The 21,975-nt window shown below is 48.6% G+C and overlaps 1 long non-coding RNA gene across 1 annotated transcript in view; it reads left to right on the top strand.

Moving 5' to 3' along the window:
• The window catches only part of LOC146835363 (uncharacterized), a 98,522-nt gene extending 77,044 nt beyond the window's left edge, over window positions 1–21,478 (top strand). The window contains exon 3 of the long non-coding RNA XR_014960426.1: window positions 21,352–21,478. This is a non-coding gene — a long non-coding RNA (uncharacterized LOC146835363). The remainder of the gene's footprint in view (window positions 1–21,351) is intronic.
• Window positions 21,479–21,975: the final 497 nt, after the last annotated feature.

Raw genomic sequence — 21,975 nt, forward strand, 5'->3', positions numbered from 1 at the left:
AGATAGTGCTGATCTCTAGACATGTGTTTCTGGTTCTTTAACCGTCATCATTGGAGATGACAGATTTTCAAATGTGGGGTTTGCTGAGAATGCTGCCAACATCTTTCTCAGGTCAGGTACCTCTCACAGGCATGCGGGTGCGTCATCCACGAGCTCGTCAGCTCAATGACTCACGGGAGTACTATTAAAGAGGAAGAGGGATGGGAGCACACCGCTTCAACGCCCAGCAAGGTTCGCCCCTGGCATTGTGGTAAATGGACTTTCAGTTACTTGCTTGCTTCAAGAGTGTTCGAGTGTTTCGCCACAGTTGGCGCAGATAGTACTGATCTGTAGACACGTGTTTCTGGTTCTTTAACCGTCAACAGTAGAGATTACAGCCTTTCAAATGTGGGGTTTGCTGAGTAGGCTGCCAACATCTTTCTCAGGTCAGGTTCCTCTCACAGGCATGTGGGTGCTTCATCCACGAGCTCGTCAGCTCAATGACTCACGGGAGTACTATTAAACAGGAGCAGGGGGGGAGCACACCGTTTCACCTCCCAGCAAGGTTAGCACCTGGCATTGTGATAAATGCAGTTACATGCTTGCTTCAAGAGTGTTTGAGTGTTGCGCCACAGTTAGCGCAGATAGTGCTGATATCTAGACACTTGTTTCTGGTTCCTTAACCGTCATCAGTAGAGATTACAGTCTTTCAAATTTGGGGTTTGCTGAGTAGGCTGCCAACATCTTTGTCAGGTCAGGTACCTCTCACAGGCATGCGAGTGCTTCATGCATGAGCTTGTCAGCTCAATGACTCACGGGAGTACTATTAAACAGGAACAGGGGTGGGAGCACACCGCTTCACCTCCCAGCAAGGTTCGCCCCTGGCATTGTGGTAAATGCAGTTTCAGTTACTTGCTTGCTTCAAGAGTGTTCGAGTGTTTCGCCACAGTTGGCGCAGATAGTGCTGATCTCTAGACACGTGTTTCTGGTTTTTTAACCGTCATCAGTAGAGATTACAATCTTTAAATTTGGAGTTTGCTGAGTAGGCTGCCAACATCTTTGTCAGGTCAGGTACCTCTCACAGGCATGCGGGTGCTTCATGCATGAGCTTGTCAGCTCAATGACTCACGGGAAGACTATTAAACAGGAACAGGGGTGGGAGCACGCCGCTTCACCTCCCAGGAAGGTTCGCCCCTGGCATTGTGGTAAATGCAGTTTCAGTTACTTGCTTGCTTCAAGAGTGTTCGAGTGTTTCGTCACAGTTGGCGCAGATAGTGCTGATCTCTAGACACGTGGTTCTGGTTCTTTAACCGTCATCAGTAGAGATTTCAATCTTTCAAATGGGGGTTTGATGAGTAGGCTGCCTACATCTTTCTCAGGTCAGGTACCTCTCACAGGCATGCGGGTGCTTAATCCACGAGCTTGTCAGCTCAATGACTCACGGGAGAACTATTAATCAGGAACAGGGGCGGGAGCACACCGTTTCACCTCCCTGCAAGCTTGGCCCCTGGCATTGTGGTAAATGCAGTTTCAATTACTTGCTTGGTTCAAGAGTGTTTGAGTGTTTCGCCACAGTTGGCGCAGATAGTGCTGATCTCTAGACACGTGGTTCTCGTTCTTTAACCGTCACCAGTAGAGATTACAGTCTTTCAAATGTGGGGTTTGCTGAGTATGCTGCCAACATCTTTCTCAGGTCATGTTCCTCTCACAGGCATGCGAGTGCTTCATCCACGAGCTCGTCAGCTCAATGACTCACAGGAGTACTATTAAAGAGTAAGAGGGGTGGGAGCAGACCGCTTCAACGCCCAGCAAGGTTCGCCCCTGGCATTGTAGAAAATGCAGTTTCAGTTACTTGCTTGCTTTAAGAGTGTTTGAGTGTTTCGCCACAGTTGGCGCAGATAGTACTGATCTCTAGACACGTGTTTCTGGTTCTTTAACCGTCATCAGTAGAGATTACAGTCTTTAAAATGTGGGGTTAGCTGAGTAGGCTGCCAACATCTTTCTCAGGTCATGTTCCTCTCACAGGCATGCGAGTGCTTCATCCACGAGCTCGTCAGCTCAATGACTCACAGGAGTACTATTAAAGAGTAAGAGGGGTGGGAGCACACCGCTTCACCTCCCAGAAAGGTTCGCCCCTGGTATTGTGGTAAATGCAGTTTCAGTTACTTGCTTGCTTCAAGAGTGTTTGAGTGTTTCACCACAGTTGGCGCAGATAGTGCTGATCTCTAGACATGTGTTTCTGGTTCTTTAACCGTCATCAGTAGAGATTACAGTCTTTCAAATGTGGGGTTTGCTGAGTAGGCTGCCAACATCTTTCTCAGGTAAGGTTCCTCTCAGAGGCATGCGGGTGCTTCATCCACAAGCTCGTCAGCTCAATGACTCACGGGAGTACTATTAAACAGGAGCAGGGGTGGGAGCACACCGCTTCACCTCCCAGCAAGTTTCGCCCCTCCCATTGTGGTAAATGCAGTTTCAGTTACTTGCTTGCTTCAAGAGTGTTCGAGTGTTTCGTCACAGTTGGCGCAGATAGTGGTGATCTCTAGATATGTGTTTCTGGTTTTTTAACCGTCATCAGTAGAGATTATAGTCTTTGTAATTTGGGGTTTGCTGAGTAGGCTGCCAACATCTTCATCAGGTCAGGTACCTCTCACAGGCATGCGGGTGCTTCATGCATGAGCTTGTCAGCTCAATGACACACAGGAGTACTATTAAACAGGAACAGGGGTGGGAGCACACCGCTTCACCTCCCAGGAAGGATCGCCCCTGGCATTGTGGTAAATGCAGTTTCAGTTATTTGCTTGCTTCAAGAGTGTTCGATTGTTTCACCACAGTTTGTGCAGATAGTGCTGATCTCTAGACACGTGTCTCTGGTTCTTTAACCATCATCAGTAGAGATTACAGTCTTTCAAATGTGGGGTTTGCTGAGTAGGCTGCCAACATCTTTCTCAGGTCAGGTACCTCGCACAGGCATGCGGGTGCTTCATCCACGAGCTAGTCAGCTCAATGACTCACAGGAGTACTTTTAAACAGGAACAGGGGTGGGAGCACACCGCTTCACCTCCCAGCAAGGTTAGCCCCTTGCATTGTGGTAAGTGCAGTTTCACTTACTTGCTTGCTTCAAGAGTGTTCGAGTGTTTCGCCACAGTTGGCGCAGATAGTGCTGATCTCTAGACACATGTTTCTGGTTCTTTAACCGTCATCAGTTGAGATTACAGTCTTTGAAATTTAGGGTTTGCTGAGGAGGCTGCCAACATCTTTCTCAGGTCAGGTACCTCTCACAGGCATGCGGGTGCGTCATCCTCCAGCTCGTCAGCTCAATGACTGACGGGAGTACTATTAAACAGGAACAGGGGCAGGAGCACACCGCTTCACCTCCCAGCAAGGTTCGCCCCTGGTATTGTGGTAAATGCAGTTTCACTTACTTGCTTGCTTCAAGAGTGTTTGAGTGTTTTACCACAGTTGGCGCAGATAGTGCTGATCTCTAGACACGTGTTTCTGGTTCTTTAACCGTCATCAGTAGAGATTACAGTCTGTCAAATTTGGGGTTTTCTGAGTAGGCTGCCAACACCTTTCTCAGGTCAGGGACCCCTCACAGGCATGTGGGTGCGTGATCCTCCAGCTCGTCAGCTCAATGACTCATGGGAGTACTATTAAACAGGAACAGGGGTGGGAGCACACGGCTTCACCGCCCAGCAAGGTTCGCCCCTAGCATTGTGGTAAATGCAGTTTCAGTTACTTGCTTGCTTCAAGAGTGTTCGAGTGTTTCGCCACAGTTGGCGCAGATAGTGCTTATCTCTAGACATGTGTTTCTGGTTCTTTAACCGTCATCATTGGAGATGACAGATTTTCAAATGTGGGGTTTGCTGAGAATGCTGCCAACATCTTTCTCCGGTCAGGTACCTCTCACAGGCATGCGGGTGCGTCATCCACGAGCTCGTCAGCTCAATGACTCACGGGAGTACTAGTTAAAGAGGAAGAGGGATGGGAGCACACCGCTTCAACGCCCAGCAAGGTTCGCCCCTGGCATTGTGGTAAATGCAGTTTCAGTTACTTGCTTGCTTTAAGAGTGTTTGAGTGTTTCGTCACAGTTGGCGCAGATAGTGCTGATCTCTAGAAACGTGGTTCTAGTTCTTTAACCGTCATCAGTAGAGATTACAATCTTTCAAATGGGGGTTTGATGAATAAGCTGCCTACATCTTTCTCAGGTCAGGTACCTCTCACAGGCATGCGGGTGCTTCATCCACGAGCTTGTCAGCTCAATGACTCACGGGAGAACTATTAATCAGGAACAGGGGTGGGAGAACAGCGCTTCACCTCCCTGCAAGCTTCGCCCCTGGCATTGTGGTAAATGGAGTTCCAGTTACTTGCTTGCTTCAAGAGTGTTCGAGTGTTTCACCACAGTTGGCGCAGATAGTACTGATCTGTAGACACGTGTTTCTGGTTCTTTAACCGTCAACTGTAGAGATTACAGTCTTTCAAATGTGGGGTTTGCTGAGTAGGCTGCCAACATCTTTCTCAGGTCAGGTACCTCTCACAGGCCAGGCATGCGGGTGCTTCATCCACAAACTCTTCAGCTCAATGACTCACGGGAGTGCAATTAAAAAGGAACAGGGGCAGGAGCACACCGCTTCACCTCCCAGCAAGGTTTGCCCCTGGCATTGTGTTAAATGCAGTTTCAGTTACTTACTTACTTCAAGAGTGTTTGAGTGTTTCACCACAGTTGGCGCAGATAGTGCTGATCTCTAGACACGTGTTTCTGGTTCTTTAACCGTCATCAGTACAGATTACAGTCTTTCAAATGTGGGGTTTGTGGAGTAGGCTGCCAACATCTTTCTCAGGTCAGGTTCCTCTCAAAGGCATGCGGGTGCTTCATCCACGAGCTCGTCAGCTCAATGACTCACGGGAGTACTATTAAACAGGAGCAGGGGGGGAGCACACCGTTTCACCTCCCAGCAAGGTTAGCACCTGGCATTGTGATAAATGCAGTTTCAGTTACTTGCTTGCTTCAAGAGTGTTTGAGTGTTGCGCCACAGTTAGCGCAGATAGTGCTCATATCTAGACACGTGTTTCTGGTTCCTTAACCGTCATCAGTAGAGATTACAGTTTTTGAAATTTGGGGTTTGCTGAGTAGGCTGCCAACATCTTTGTCAGGTCAGGTACCTCTCACAGGCATGCGTGTGCTTCATGCATGAGCTTGTCAGCTCAATGACTCACAGGAGTACTATTAAACAGGAACAGGGGTGGGAGCACACCGCTTCACCTCCCAGCAAGGTTCGCCCCTGGCATTGTGGTAAATGCAGTTTCAGTTACTTGCTTGCTTCAAGAGTGTTCGAGTGTTTCGTCACAGTTGGCGCAGATAGTGCTGATCTCTAGACACGTGGTTCTGGTTCTTTAACCGTCATCAGTAGAGATTTCAATCTTTCAAATGGGGGTTTGATGAGTAGCCTGCCTACATCTTTCTCAGGTCAGCTACCTCTCACAGGCATGCGGGTGCTTAATCCACGAGCTTGTCAGCTCAATGACTCACGGGAGAACTATTAATCAGGAACAGGGGCGGGAGCACACCGTTTCACCTCCCTGCAACCTTCGCCCCTGGCATTGTGGTAAATGTAGTTTCAATTACTTGCTTGGTTCAAGAGTGTTTGAGTGTTTCGCCACAGTTGGCGCAGATAGTGCTGATCTCTAGACACGTGGTTCTGGTTCTTTAACCATCATCAGTAGAGATTACAGTCTTTCAAATGTGGGGTTTGCTGAGTATGCTGCCAACATCTTTCTCAGGTCATGTTCCTCTCACAGGCATGCGAGTGCTTCATCCACGAGCTCGTCAGCTCAATGACTCACAGGAGTACTATTAAAGAGTAAGAGGGGTGGGAGCAGACCGCTTCAACGCCCAGCAAGGTTCGCCCCTGGCATTGTAGAAAATGCAGTTTCAGTTACTTGCTTGCTTCAAGAGTGTTCGAGTGTTTCGCCACAGTTGGCGCAGATAGCACTGATCTCTAGACACGTGTTTCTGGTTCTTTAACCATCATCAGTAGAGATTACAGTCTTTCAAATGTGGGGTTAGCTGAGTATGCTGCCAACATCTTTCTCAGGCCATGTTCCTCTCACAGGCATGCGAGTGCTTCATCCACGAGCTCGTCAGCTCAATGACTCACAGGAGTACTATTAAAGAGTAAGAGGGGTGGGAGCACACCGCTTCACCTCCCAGGAAGGTTCGCCCCTGGTATTGTGGTAAATGCAGTTTCAGTTACTTGCTTGCTTCAAGAGTGTTCGAGTGTTTCGTCACAGTTGGCGCAGATAGTGGTGATCTCTAGATATGTGTTTCTGGTTTTTTAACCGTCATCAGTAGAGATTATAGTCTTTGTAATTTGGGGTTTGCTGAGTAGGCTGCCAACATCTTTATCAGGTCAGGTACCTCTCACAGGCATGCGGGTGCTTCATGCATGAGCTTGTCAGCTCAATGACACACAGGAGTACTATTAAACAGGAACAGGGGTGGGAGCATACTGCTTCACCTCCCAGCAAGTTTCGCCCCTGGCATTGTGGTAAATGCAGTTTCAGTTATTTGCTTGCTTCAAGTTTTGCCACAGTTGGCGCAGATAGTGGTGATCTCTAGATATGTGTTTCTGGTTCTTTAACCATCATCAGTAGAGATTACAGTCTTTCAAATGTGGGGTTTGTTGAGTAGGCTGCCAACATCTTTCTCAGGTCAGGTACCTCGCACAGGCATGCGGGTGCTTCATCCACGAGCTAGTCAGCTCAATGACTCACGGGAGTATTATTAAACAGGGACAGGGGTGGGAGCACATGGCGTCACCTCCCAGCAAGGTTTGCCCCTGGCATTGTGGTAAATGCTGCTTCAGTTATTTGCTTGCTTCAAGAGTGTTCGATTGTTTCACCACAGTTGGTGCAGATAGTGCTGATCTCCAGACATGTGTTTCTGGTTCTTTAACCATCATCAGTAGAGATTACAGTCTTTCCAATGTGGGGTTTGCTGAGTAGGCTGCCAACATCTTTCTCAGGTCAGGTACCTTTCACAGGCATGTGGGTGCTTCATCCACGAGCTCGTCAGTTCAATGACTCACGCGAGTACTATTATACAGGAACAGGGGTGGGAGCACACGGCGTCACCTCCCAGCAAGGTTCCCCCCTGGCATTGTGGTAAATGCAGCTTCAGTTACTTGCTTGCTTCAAGAGTATTCCAGTGTTTCGCCACAGTTAGCGCAGATAGTGCTGATCTCTAGACATGTGTTTCTGGCTCTTTAACCGTCATCAGTAGAGATTACAGTCTTTCAAAAGTGGGGTTTGATGAGTAGGCTGCCTACATCTTTCTCAGGTCAGGTACCTCTCACAGGCATGCGGGTGCTTCATCCACGAGCTTGTCAGCTCAATGACTCACGGGAGAATTAATAATCAGGAACAGCGGTGGGAGCACACCGCTTCACCTCCCTGCAAGCTTGGCTCTGGCATTGTGGTAAATGCAGTTTCAGTTACTTGCTTGCTTCAAGAGTGTTCGAGTGTATCGCAACAGTTGGCGCAGATAGTGCTGATCTCTAGACACGTGTTTCTAGTTCTTTAACCATCATCAGTGGATTACAGTCTTTGAAATTTGGGGTTTGCTGAGTAGGCTGCCAACATCTTTCTCAGGTCAGGTACCTGTCACAGGCATCCGGGTGCTTCATGCATGAGCTCGTCAGCTCAATGACTCACAGGAGTACTTTTAAACAGGAACAGGGGTGGGAGCACACCGCTTCACCTCCCAGCAAGGTTAGCCCCTTGCATTGTGGTAAGTGCAGTTTCACTTACTTGCTTGCTTCAAGAGTGTTCGAGTGTTTCGCCACAGTTGGCGCAGATAGTGCTGATCTCTAGACACATGTTTCTGGTTCTTTAACCGTCATCAGTTGAGATTACAGTCTTTGAAATTTAGGGTTTGCTGAGGAGGCTGCCAACATCTTTCTCAGGTCAGGAACCTCTCACAGGCATGCGGGTGCTTCATCCACGAGCTCGTCAGCTCAATGACTGACGGGAGTACTATTAAACAGGAACAGGGGCAGGAGCACACCGCTTCACCTCCCAGCAAGGTTCGCCCCTGGTATTGTGGTAAATGCAGTTTGTTACTTGCTTGCTTCAAGAGTGTTTGAGTGTTTTACCACAGTTGGCGCAGATAGTGCTGATCTCTAGACACGTGTTTCTGGTTCTTTAACCGTCATCAGTAGAGATTACAGTCTTTCAAATATGGGGTTTGCTGAGTAGGCTGCCAACATCTTTCTCTGGTCAGGTTCCTCTCAGAGGCATGCGGGTGCTTCATCCACACGCTTGTCAGCTCAAGGACTCACGGGAGAACTATTAATCAGGAACAGAGGTGGGAGCACACCACTTCACCTCCCAGCAAGGTTCGCACCTGGCATTGCGGTAAATGCAGTTTCAGTTACCTGCTTGCTTCAAGAGTATTCGAGTGTTTCGCCACAGTTAGCGCAGATAGTGCTTATCTCTAGACATGTGTTTCTGGTTCTTTAACCGTCATCAGTAGAGATTACAGTCTGTCAAATTTGGGGTTTTCTGAGTAGGCTGCCAACACCTTTCTCAGGTCAGGTACCCCTCACAGGCATGTGGGTGCGTCATCCTCCAGCTCGTCAGCTCAATGACTTATGGGAGTACTATTAAACAGGAATAGGGGTGGGAGCACACGGCTTCACCTCCCAGCAAGGTTCGCCCCTAGCATTGTGGTAAATGCAGTTTCAGTTACTTGCTTGCTTCAAGAGTGTTTGATTGTTTCGCCACAGTTGGCGCAGATAGTGCTGATCTCTAGACATGTGTTTCTGGTTCTTTAACCGTCATCATTGGAGATGACAGATTTTCAAATGTAGGGTTGGCTGAGAATGCTGCCAACATCTTTCTCTGGTCAGGTACCTCTCACAGGCATGCGGGTGCGTCATCCACGAGCTCGTCAGCTCAATGACTCACGGGAGTACTAATAAAGAGGAAGAGGGATGGGAGCACACCGCTTCAACGCCCAGCAAGGTTCGCCCCTGGCATTGTGGTAAATGCAGTTTCAGTTACTTGCTTGCTTTAAGAGTGTTTGAGTGTTTCGTCACAGTTGGCGCAGATAGTGCTGATCTCTAGAAACGTGGTTCTAGTTCTTTAACCGTCATCAGTAGAGATTACAATCTTTCAAATGGGGGTTTGATGAATAAGCTGCCTACATCTTTCTCAGGTCAGGTACCTCTCACAGGCATGCGGGTGCTTCATCCACGAACTTGTCAGCTCAATGACTCACGGGAGAACTATTAATCAGGAACAGGGGTGGGAGAACAGCGCTTCACCCCCTGCAAGCTTCGCCCCTGGCATTGTGGTAAATGGAGTTTCAGTTACTTGCTTGCTTCAAGAGTGTTCGAGTGTTTCGCCACAGTTGGCGCAGATAGTACTGATCTGTAGACACATGTTTCTGGTTCTTTAACCGTCATCAGTAGAGATTACAGTCTTTCAAATGTGGGGTTTGCTGAGTAGGCTGCCAACATCTTTCTCAGGTCAGGTACCTCTCACAGGCCAGGCATGCGGGTGCTGCATCCACAAACTCTTCAGCACAATGACTCACAGGAGTACAATTAAACAGGAACAGGGGCAGGAGCACACCGCTTCACCTCCCAGCAAGGTTCGCCCCTGGTATTGTGGTAAATGCAGTTTCAGTTACTTGCTTGCTTCAAGAGTGTTTGAGTGTTTCACCACAGTTGGCGCAGATAGTGCTGATCTCTAGACATGTGTTTCTGGTTCTTTAACCATCAACAGTAGAGATTACAGTCATCCAAATGTGGGGTTTGCTGAGTAGGCTGCCAACATCTTTCTCAGGTAAGGTTCCTCTCAGAGGCATGCCTGTGCTTCATCCACGAGCTCGTCAGCTCAATGACTCACGGGAGTACTATTAAATAGGAGCAGGGGTGGGAGCACACCGCTTCACCTCCCAGCAAGGTTCGCCCCTGGCATTGTGGTAAATGCAGTTTCAGTTACTTGCTTGCTTCAAGAGTGTTCGAGTGTTTCGTCACAGTTGGCGCAGATAGTGCTGATCTCTAGATATGTGTTTCTGGTTTTTTAACCGTCATCAGTAGAGATTATAGTCTTTGTAATTTGGGGTTTGCTGAGTAGGCTGCTAACATCTTTATCAGGTCAGGTACCTCTCGCAGGCATGCGGGTGCTTCATGCATGAGCTTGTCAGCTCAATGACACACAGGAGTACTATTAAACAGGAACAGGGGTGGGAGCACACCGCTTCACCTACCAGGAAGGTTCGCCCCTGGCATTGTGGTAAATGCAGTTTCAGTTATTTGCTTGCTTCAAGTTTTGCCACAGTTGGCGCAGATAGTGCTGATCTCTAGACACGTGTCTCTGGTTCTTTAACCATCATCAGTAGAGATTACAGTCTTTCAAATGTGGGGTTTGCTGAGTAGGCTGCCAACATCTTTCTCAGGTCAGGTACCTCGCACAGGCATGCGGGTGCTTCATCCACGAGCTAGTCAGCTCAATGACTCACGGGAGTATTATTAAACAGGGACAGGGGTGGGAGCACATGGCGTCACCTCCCAGCAAGGTTTGCCCCTGGCATTGTGGTAAATGCTGCTTCAGTTATTTGCTTGCTTCAAGAGTGTTCGATTGTTTCACCACAGTTTGTGCAGATAGTGCTGATCTCTAGACATGTGTTTCTGGTTCTTTAACCATCATCAGTAGAGATTACAGTCTTTCAAATGTGGGGTTTGCTGAGTAGGCTGCCAACATCTTTCTCAGGTCAGGTACCTTTTACAGGCATGTGGGTGCTTCATCCACGAGCTCGTCAGTTCAATGACTCACGCGAGTACTATTATACAGGAACAGGGGTGAGAGCACACGGCGTCACCTCCCAGCAAGGTTCCCCCCTGGCATTGTGGTAAATGCAGCTTCAGTTACTTGCTTGCTTCAAGAGTATTCGAGTGTTTCGCCACAGTTAGCGCAGATAGTGCTGATCTCTAGACACATGTTTCTGGTTCTTTAACCATCATCAGTAGAGATAACAGTCTTTCAAATGTGGGGTTTGCTGAGTATGCTGCCATCATCTCGCTCAGGTCAGGTACCTCTCAGAGGCATGTAGTTGCTTCATCCACGAGCTCGTCAGCTCAATGACTCACTGGAGTACTTTTAAACAGGAACAGGGGTGGGAGCACATGGCTTCACCTCCCAGCAAGGTTCGCCCCTAGCATTATGGTAAATGCAGTTTCAGTTACTTGTTTGCTTCAAGAGTGTTCGAGTGTATCGCCACAGTTGGCGCAGATAGTGCTGATCTCTAGACACGTGGTTCTGGTTCTTTAATCGTCATCAGTAGAGATTTCAATCTTTCAAATGGGGGTTTGATGAGTAGGCTGCCTACATCTTTCTCAGGTCAGGTACCTCTCACAGGCATGCGGGTGCTTCATCCACGAGCTTGTCAGCTCAATGACTCACGGGAGAACTATTAATCAGGAACAGGGGCGGGAGCACACCGCTTCACCTCCCTGCAAGGTTCGCCCATTGGCATTGTGGTAAATGCAGTTTCAATTACTTGCTTGGTTCAAGAGTGTTTGAGTGTTTCGCCACAGTTGCCGCAGATAGTGCTGATCTCTAGACACGTGGTTCTGGTTCTTTAACCGTCATCAGTAGAGATTACAGTCTTTCAAATGTGGGGTTTGCTGAGTATGCTGCCAACATCTTTCTCAGGTCATGTTCCTCTCACAGGCATGCGAGTGCTTCATCCACGAGCTCGTCAGCTCAATGACTCACAGGAGTACTATTAAAGAGTAAGAGGGGTGGGAGCAGACCGCTTCAACGCCCAGCAAGGTTCGCACCTGGCATTGTAGAAAATGCAGTTTCAGTTACTTGCTTGCTTTAAGAGTGTTTGAGTGTTTCGCCTCAGTTGGCGCAGATAGTACTGATCTCTAGACACGTGTTTCTGGTTCTTTAACCGTCATCAGTAGAGATTACAGTCTTTTAAATGTGGGGTTAGCTGAGTAGGCTGCCAACATCTTTCTCAGGTCAGGTACCTCTCACAGGCCAGGCATGCGGGTGCTTCATCCACAAACTCTTCAGCACAATGACTCACAGGAGTACAATTAAACAGGAACAGGGGCAGGAGCACACCGCTTCACCTCCCAGCAAGGTTCGCCCCTGGTATTGTGGTAAACGCAGTTTCAGTTACTTGCTTGCTTCAAGAGTGTTTGAGTGTTTCACCACAGTTGGCGCAGATAGTGCTGATCTCTAGACATGTGTTTCTGGTTCTTTAACCATCATCAGTAGAGATTACAGTCTTTCAAATGTGGGGTTTGCTGAGTAGGCTGCCAACATCTTTCTCAGGTAAGGTTCCTCTCAGAGGCATGCCTGTGCTTCATCCACGAGCTCGTCAGCTCAATGACTCACGGGAGTACTATTAAATAGGAGCAGGGGTGGGAGCACACCGCTTCACCTCCCAGCAAGGTTCGCCCCTGGCATTGTGGTAAATGCAGTTTCAGTTACTTGCTTGCTTCAAGAGTGTTCGAGTGTTTCGTCACAGTTGGCGCAGATAGTGCTGATCTCTAGATATGTGTTTCTGGTTTTTTAACCGTCATCAGTAGAGATTATAGTCTTTGTAATTTGGGGTTTGCTGAGTAGGCTGCCAACATCTTTATCAGGTCAGGTACCTCTCGCAGGCATGCGGGTGCTTCATGCATGAGCTTGTCAGCTCAATGACACACAGGAGTACTATTAAACAGGAACAGGGGTGGGAGCACACCGCTTCACCTCCCAGGAAGGTTCGCCCCTGGCATTGTGGTAAATGCAGTTTCAGTTATTTGCTTGCTTCAAGTTTTGCCACAGTTGGCGCATATAGTGCTGATCTCTAGACACGTGTCTCTGGTTCTTTAACCATCATCAGTAGAGATTACAGTCTTTCAAATGTGGGGTTTGCTGAGTAGGCTGCCAACATCTTTCTCAGGTCAGGTTCCTCTCACAGGCATGCGGGTGCTTCATCCACGAGCTAGTCAGCTCAATGACTCACGGGAGTATTATTAAACAGGGACAGGGGTGGGAGCACACCGCTTCACCTCCCAGGAAGGTTTGCCCCTGGCATTGTGGTAAATGCTGCTTCAGTTATTTGCTTGCTTCAAGAGTGTTCGATTGTTTCACCACAGTTTGTGCAGATAGTGCTGATCTCTAGATATGTGTTTCTGGTTCTTTAACCATCATCAGTAGAGATTACAGTCTTTCAAATGTGGGGTTTGCTGAGTAGGCTGCCAACATCTTTCTCAGGTCAGGTACCTCGCACAGGCATGCGGGTGCTTCATCCACGAGCTAGTCAGCTCAATGACTCACGGGAGTATTATTAAACAGGGACAGGGGTGGGAGCACATGGCGTCACCTCCCAGCAAGGTTTGCCCCTGGCATTGTGGTAAATGCTGCTTCAGTTATTTGCTTGCTTCAGAGTGTTCGATTGTTTCACCACAGTTTGTGCAGATAGTGCTGATCTCTAGACATGTGTTTCTGGTTCTTTAACCATCATCAGTAGAGATTACAGTCTTTCAAATGTGGGGTTTGCTGAGTAGGCTGCCAACATCTTTCTCAGGTCAGGTACCTTTCACAGGCATGTGGGTGCTTCATCCACGAGCTCTTCAGTTCAATGACTCACGCGAGTACTATTATACAGGAACAGGGGTGGGAGCACACGGCGTCACCTCCCAGCAAGGTTCCCCCCTGGCATTGTGGTAAATGCAGCTTCAATTACTTGCTTGCTTCAAGAGTATTCGAGTGTTTCGCCACAGTTAGCGCAGATAGTGCTGATCTCTAGACACATGTTTCTGGTTCTTTAACCATCATCAGTAGAGATAACAGTCTTTCAAATGTGGGGTTTGCTGAGTATGCTGCCACCATCTCTCTCAGGTCAGGTGCCTCTCAGAGGCATGTAGTTGCTTCATCCACGAGCTCGTCAGCTCAATGACTCACTGGAGTACTTTTAAACAGGAACAGGGGTGGGAGCACATGGCTTCACCTCCCAGCAAGGTTCGCCCCTAGCATTATGGTAAATGCAGTTTCAGTTACTTGTTTGCTTCAAGAGTGTTCGAGTGTATCGCCACAGTTGGCGCAGATAGTGCTGATCTCTAGACATGTGTTTCTGGCTCTTTAACAGTCATCAGTAGAGATTACAGTCTTTCAAAAGTGGGGTTTGATGAGTAGGCTGCCTACATCTTTCTCAGGTCAGGTACCTCTCACAGGCATGCGGGTGCTTCATCCACGAGCTTGTCAGCTCAATGACTCACGGGAGAACTATTTATCAGGAACAGCGGCGGGAGCACACCGCTTCACCTCCCTGCAAGCTGTGCCCCTGGAATTGTGGTAAATGCAGTTTCAGTTACTTGCTTGCTTCAAGAGTGTTCAAGTGTTTCGCAACAGTTGGTGCAGATAGTGCTGATCTCTAGACACGTGTTTCTAGTTCTTTAACCATCATCAGTGGATTACAGTCTTTGAAATTTGGGGTTTGCTGAGTAGGCTGCCAACATCTTTCTCAGGTCAGGTACCTTTCACAGGCATCCGGGTGCTTCATCCATGAGCTCGTCAGCTCAATGACTCACAGGAGTACTTTTAAACAGGAACAGGGGTGGGAGCACACCGCTTCACCTCCCAGCAAGGTTAGCCCCTTGCATTGTGGTAAGTGCAGTTTCACTTACTTGCTTGCTTCAAGAGTGTTCGAGTGTTTCGCCACAGTTGGCGCAGATAGTGCTGATCTCTAGACACATGTTTCTGGTTCTTTAACCGTCATCAGTTGAGATTACAGTCTTTGAAATTTAGGGTTTGCTGAGGAGGCTGCCAACATCTTTCTCAGGTCAGGTACCTCTCACAGGCATGTGGGTGCTTCATCCACGAGCTCGTCAGCTCAATGACTGACGGGAGTACTATTAAACAGGAACAGGGGCAGGAGCACACCGCTTCACCTCCCAGCAAGGTTCGCACCTGGCATAGCGGTAAATGCAGTTTCAGTTACCTGCTTGCTTCAAGAGTATTCGAGTGTTTCGCCACAGTTAGCGCAGATAGTGCTTATCTCTAGACATGTGTTTCTGGTTCTTTAACCGTCATCAGTAGAGATTACAGTCTGTCAAATTTGGGGTTTTCTGAGTAGGCTGCCAACACCTTTCTCAGGTCAGGTACCCCTCACAGGCATGTGGGTGCGTCATCCTCCAGCTCGTCAGCTCAATGACTCACGGGAGTACTATTAAACAGGAACAGGGGTGGGAGCACACGGCTTTACCTCCCAGCAAGGTTCGCCCCTAGCATTGTGGTAAATGCAGTTTCAGTTACTTGCTTGCTTCAAGAGTGTTCGAGTGTTTCGCCACAGTTGGCGCAGATAGTGCTGATCTCTAGACATGTGTTTCTGGTTCTTTAACCGTCATCATTGGAGATGACAGATTTTCAAATGTGAGGTTTGCTGAGAATGCTGCCAACATCTTTCTCAGGTCAGGTACCTCTCACAGGCATGCGGGTGCGTCCTCCACGAGCTCGTCAGCTCAATGACTCACGGGAGTACTATTAAAGAGCAAGAGGGATGGGAGCACACCGCTTCAACGCCAAGCAAGGTTCGCCCCTGGCATTGTGGTAAATGCAGTTTCAGTTACTTGCTTGCTTTAAGAGTGTTTGAGTGTTTCGTCACAGTTGGCGTAGATAGTGCTGATCTCTAGACACGTGGTTCTAGTTCTTTAACAGTCATCAGTAGAGATTACAGTCTTTCAAATATGGGGTTTGCTGAGTAGGCTGCCAACATCTTTCTCAGGTGAGGTTCCTCTCAGAGGCATGCGGGTGCTTCATCCATGAGCTCGTCAGCTCAATGACTCACGGGAGTACTATTATACAGGAACAGGGGTGGGAGCACACCGCTTCACCTCCCAGCAAGGTTCGCCCCTGGCATTGTGGCAAATGCAGTTTCAGTTACTTGCTTGCTTCAAGAGTGTTCAAGTGTTTCGCCACAGTTGGCGCAGATAGTGCTGATCTCTAGACACGTGTTTCTGGTTTTTTAACCGTCATCAGTAGAGATTACAGTCTTTAAATTTGGAGTTTGCTGAGGAGGCTGCCAACATCTTTGTCAGGTCAGGTACCTCTCACAGGCATGCGGGTGCTTCATGCATGAGCTTGTCAGCTCAATGACTCATGGGAGGACCATTAAACAGGAACAGGGGTGGGAGCACGCCGCTTCACCTCCCAGGAAGGTTCGCCCCTGGCATTGTGGTAAATGCAGTTTCAGTTACTTGCTTGCTTCAAGAGTGTTCGAGTGTTTCGTCACAGTTGGCGCAGATAGTGCTGATCTCTAGACACGTGGTTCTGGTTCTTTAACCGTCATCAGTAGAGATTTCAATCTTTCAAATGGGGGTTTGATGAGTAGGCTGCCTACATCTTTCTCAGGTCAGGTACCTCTCACAGGCATGCGGGTGCTTCATCCACGAGCTTGACAGCTCAATGACTCACGGGAGAACTATTAATCAGGAACAGGGGCGGGAGCACACCGCTTCACCTCCCTGCAAGCTTCGCCCCTGGCATTGTGGTAAATGGAGTTTCAGTTACTTGCTTGCTTCAAGAGTGTTCGAGTGTTTCGCCACAGTTGGCGCAGATAGTACTGATCTGTAGACACGTGTTTCTGGTTCTTTAACCGTCATCAGTAGAGATTACAGTCTTTAAAATGTGGGGTTTGCTGAGTAGGTTGCCAACATCTTTCTCAGGTCAGGTACCTCTCACAGGCCAGGCATGCGGGTGCTTCATCCACAAACTCTTCAGCTCAATGACTCACGGGAGTGCAATTAAAAAGGAACAGGGGCAGGAGCACACCGCTTCACCTCCCAGCAAGGTTTGCCCCTGGCATTGTGGTAAATGCAGTTTCAGTTACTTACTTGCTTCAAGAGTGTTCGAGTGTTTCACCACAGTTGGCGAAGATAGTGCTGATCTCTAGACACGTGTTTCTGGTTCTTTAACCGTCATCAGTACAGATTACAGTCTTTCAAATGTGGGGTTTGCTGAGTAGGCTGCCAACATCTTTCTCAGGTCAGGTTCCTCTCACAGGCATGCGGGTGCTTCATCCACGAGCTCGTCAGCTCAATGACTCACGGGAGTACTATTAAACAGGAGCAGGGGGGGAGCACACCGTTTCACCTCCCAGCAAGGTTAGCACCTGGCATTGTGATAAATGCAGTTTCAGTTACTTGCTTGCTTCAAGAGTGTTTGAGTGTTACGCCACAATTAGCGCAGATAGTGCTGATATCTAGACACGTGTTTCTGGTTCCTTAACCGTCATCAGTAGAGATTTCAGTCTTTCAAATGTGGGGTTTGCTGAGTAGGCTGCCAACATCTTTGTCAGGTCAGTTACCTCTCACAGGCATGCGGGTGCTTCATGCATGAGCTTGTCAGCTCAATGACTCACGGGAGTACTATTAAACAGGAACAGGGGTGGGAGCACACCGCTTCACCTCCCAGCAAGGTTTGCCCCTGGCATTGTGGTAAATGCAGTTTCAGTTACTTGCTTGCTTCAAGAGTGTTCGATTGTTTCGTCACAGTTGGCGCAGATAGTGCTGATCTCTAGACACGTGGTTCTGGTTCTTTAACCGTCATCAGTAGAGATTTCAATCTTTCAAATGGAGGTTTGATGAGTAGGCTGCCTACATCTTTCTCAGGTCAGGTACCTCTCACAGGCATGCGGGTGCTTCATCCACGAGCTTGTCAGCTCAATGACTCACGGGAGAACTATTAATCAGGAACAGGGGCGGTAGCACACCGCTTCACCTCCCTGCAAGCTTCGCCCCTGGCATTGTGGTAAATGCAGTTTCAATTACTTGCTTGCTTCAAGAGTGTTCGAGTGTTTCGCCACAGTTGGCGCAGATAGTGCTGATCTCTAGACACATGGTTCTGGTTTTTAAACCGTCATCAGTAGAGATTACCGTCTTTGAAATGTGGGGTTTGCTGAGTAGGCTGCCAACATCTTTCTCATGTCAGGTACCTCTCACAGGCATGCGGGTGCTTCATCTACGAGCTTGTCAGCTCAATGACTCACAGGAGTACTTTTAAACAGGAACATGGGTGGGAGCACACCGCTTCACCTCCCATCAAGGTTCGCCACTGGCATTGTGGTAAATGCAGTTTCAGTTACTTGCTTGCTTCAAGAGTGTTCGAGTGTTTCGCCAAAGTTGGCGCAGATAGTGCTGATCTCTAGACACGTGTTTCTGCTTTTTTAACCGTCATCAGTAGAGATTACAGTCTTTAAATTTGGAGTTTGCTGAGTGGGCTGCCAACATCTTTGTCAGGTCAGGTACCTCTCAAAGGCATGCGGGTGCTTCATGCATGAGCTTGTCAGCTCAATGACTCACGGGAGAACTATTAATCAGGACCAGGGGCGGGAGCACACCGCTTCACCTCCCTGCAAGCTTCGCCCCTGGCATTGTGGTAAATGCAGTTTCAGTTATTTGCTTGCTTCAAGAGTGTTCGAGTGTTTCGCCACAGTTGGCACAGATAGTACTGATCTCTAGACACGTGTCTCTGGTTCTTTAACCGTCATCAGTAGAGATTACAGTCTTGCAAATGTGGGGTTTGCTGAGTAAGCTGCCAACATCTTTCTCAGGTCAGGTACTTCTCACAGGCATGCGGGTGTGTTGGAAGGCGGACCCCGAGGAGTCGGTGAGACCACCAAGGGGGGGGCCCTCCCACTGCACGAAGTAGCCGAGCGCTGCCGAGAAGCCTCCTGAGAGATCCTTCTCCTATCACGTACTAGCACAGTAACACCACCACACCGGACTCAAGGAGGTTGTCTCAAGACAAGCAATTCTTTATCATCAATAAAAGGTTACGAGTTCAATATTTACACGAAGGGATCGAGGGATCCACCAGAAGTCTCAATGTCTCTTGGGAAGGGTAGAGGTAGCGGGACAGTCTTTGGCAGGAATGTGGTACGAGGGTACCTGGGGCCCAGTTCTTATCCTCAAGCTGGAGGACCTCCGATCTCGGAGGGGTCGAGCCGCGACGGCGTCAGCAGGGCTCTGGCGTACAGTTCGTGGAGAGCCGCGATTCAATCAGCAGGGCTCTCAAGATGGTTTCTGCTCAGCTCGAGCCGCGACGTCGTCAGCAGGGCTCCGAGGAAGGTTTCAGCGAGGTTGGGCCGCGACAGCGTCAGCAGGGCTCCGATGTTCCAGGTGGCTTCAAAGTGTTCACAAGAAGGAGCCGCGACGCAGTCAGCAGGGCTCGTGATGGTTCCGACAAGAGTTCTCCTCCGTAGGGTCAGCCGCGATTCAATCAGCAGGGCTCTCGACTCCGGGATACAACTGCCGATCTGTGGCGGGGTCGCCCCAGATATAGGTCTGGAGCCCTTTGATGTCCGGACCCAGGCGCCCGGGGGGGCGGAGAGGCCGGGTGGAGGTGGCCAGACGCCCAGCAGGAGAGGCGCCAGGCCCAAGGGAGTTGCAGGGCGATCACACCTCGAGAGGGGAGGACAGTTGGGGGTCCCATCGATACTGTCCTCCGCAGGGGGCGATGAATGGTTCCTGCGGCACCCCCTGGCCAGTTCGTGGTGCCCCGATGTCGGGGCTTCGCTGGGGTCGAGGCCGGGTTGAGCGGGGTCGCGCTGGCTGGCGCACAGAGTCACGTGGATGCCAACAAGATGGCGGAGCCACGAGTGGCATGCGACCACATGCAGCTCCGGGTGAAGGGCCTTGGTGCCGTCCAGACGGGTGGCCCGTGACGGCCGGGGCGGGGGACGGCCACAATCCAGGGGGTTAAGGACCACGCCACGAGGCCGGGTCCAACAGGGTGCTTCATCCACGACTCACGGGAGTACTATTAAACAGGGACAGGGGTGGGAGCACACGGAGTCACCTCCCAGCAAGGTTCGCCCCTGGCATTGTGGTAAATGCAGTTTCAGTTATTTGCTTGTTTCAATAGTGTTCAAGTGTTTCACCACAGTTGACGCAGATAGTGCTGATCTCTAGACATGTGTTTCTGGTTCCTTAACCATCATCAGTAGAGATTACAGTCTTTCAAATGTGGGGTTTGCTGAGTAGGCTGCCAACATCTTTCTCAGGTCAGGTACCTTTCACAGACATGCGTGTGCTTCATCCACGAGCTTGTCAGCTCAATGACTCACAGGAGTGCTATTAAACAGGAACAGGGGTAGGAGCACACTGCTTCACCTCCCAGCAAGGTTCGCCCCTGGCATTGTAGTAAATGCAGTTTCAGTTACTTGCTTGCTTCAAGAGTGTTCGAGTGTTTCGTCACAGTTGGCGCAGATAGTGCTGATCTCTAGACACGTGGTTCTGGTTCTTTAACCGTCATCAGTAGAGATTGTAATCTTTCAAATGGGGGTTTGATGAGTAGGCTGCCTACATCGTTCTCAGGTCAGGTACCTCTCACAGGCATGCGGGTGCTTCATCCACGAGCTTGTTAGCTCAATGACTCACGGGAGTACTATTAAACAGGAACAGGGGCAGGAGCACACCGCTTCACCTCCAAACAAGGTTCGCCCCTGCCATGTGGTAAATGCAGTTTCAGTTACTTGCTTGCTTCAAGTGTGTTCGACTGTTTCGCCGCAGTTGGCGCAGATAGTGCTGTTCTCTAGAAACGTGTTTCTGGTTCTTTAACCGTCATCAGTAGAGATTACAGTCTTTGAAATTTGGGGTTTGATGAGTAGGCTGCCAACATCTTTCTCAGGTCAGCTACCTCTCAAAGGGATGCGGTGCTTAATCTACGAGCCTGTCAGCTCAATGACTCACGGGAGAACTAATAATCAGGAACACGGGTGGGAGCACACCACTTCACCTCCATGCAAGGTTCGCCCCTGGCATTGTGGTAAATGCAGTTTCAGTTAGTTGCTTGCTTCAAGAGTGTTTGAGTGTTTCGCCACAGTTGGCGCAGATAGTGCTGATCTCTCGACACGTGGTTCTGGTTCTTAAACTGTCATCAGTAGAGATTACCATCTTTGAAATGTGGGGTTTGTTGAGTAGGCTGCCAACATCTTTCTCATGTCAGGTACCTCTCACAGGCATTAATAAGAATAATTAATTAATAGTAATCATACTAATTGTTTGCTGTGTGAACTGACCAACATTACTAAAATAAGAAATACACGTGGGAATTGCATTTGCATGGCCTAATTAATACGTAAACTAATTTTCGTACGCATACCAATGATAGAAAATTAGAATATTGCATGTTATATGTTGTTTTCGTGATGTATTTGTAATTTGTGCTTTATAAAATAAGTATAACCAGCAAAGAGTGTTGCTTTCTGCTAGATAAATACACACACATAGAGGGTTTAGCGAGGGAATAACATTTTAATAGCCATTTCAATGTATCAATTACGTTTTTGTGTTTCTTTTGCTTAAGTTGACCATTCGGGCCTGCCACAAGATGGCTGACATCTCTATCTGACGATGACGAATATCTCTGGGTGAAGTGCGCATGCGTCGCCGCTAGCTACAGTGGCCTTTCTGCGACCCTAACCCGAGTGTACCCCTCAAGGACATTCCGGGCTACAAGCCAGCTGCTCTGAAAGAACACTAAAAGATACTTTTGACCGGAAAAATTATGAACTACATCTAAAGAAACATTTTCCGAATGGGAACCATGCTGAACAAAAATAATGGACCAATCGGAGACATTCTAAAATAATATTTGATACTTGTGGAATGTGATTTTACTATAAATTAGGATAGAATAGAGAGGATGTGGTCGTTTTTTCGATTTCCTGACGTTATGCTGACGGAGAGGACGGTGACACTGCAGGACAGTTTCCCTGATACTCTGATGGACTGATCAGATGCCCAACTTCTTGACGAACTGAATAATCGCTTTTATGGGCATAAAGAGACAAAAGATCTGAATTTGACTTAGAGGACGACATTTAGCCAGAATAGGTAAATATGATGATCATCAGCTCAAATAATTAATGACTTTTTCCTCATATTATTTAGATAAAATTTGAATCATTGATTACAATAACTGTGTTGG

The sequence above is a fragment of the Triturus cristatus genome, chromosome 4_2, assembly GCF_964204655.1.
Source record: "Triturus cristatus chromosome 4_2, aTriCri1.1, whole genome shotgun sequence".
Lineage (NCBI taxonomy): Eukaryota > Metazoa > Chordata > Amphibia > Caudata > Salamandridae > Triturus > Triturus cristatus.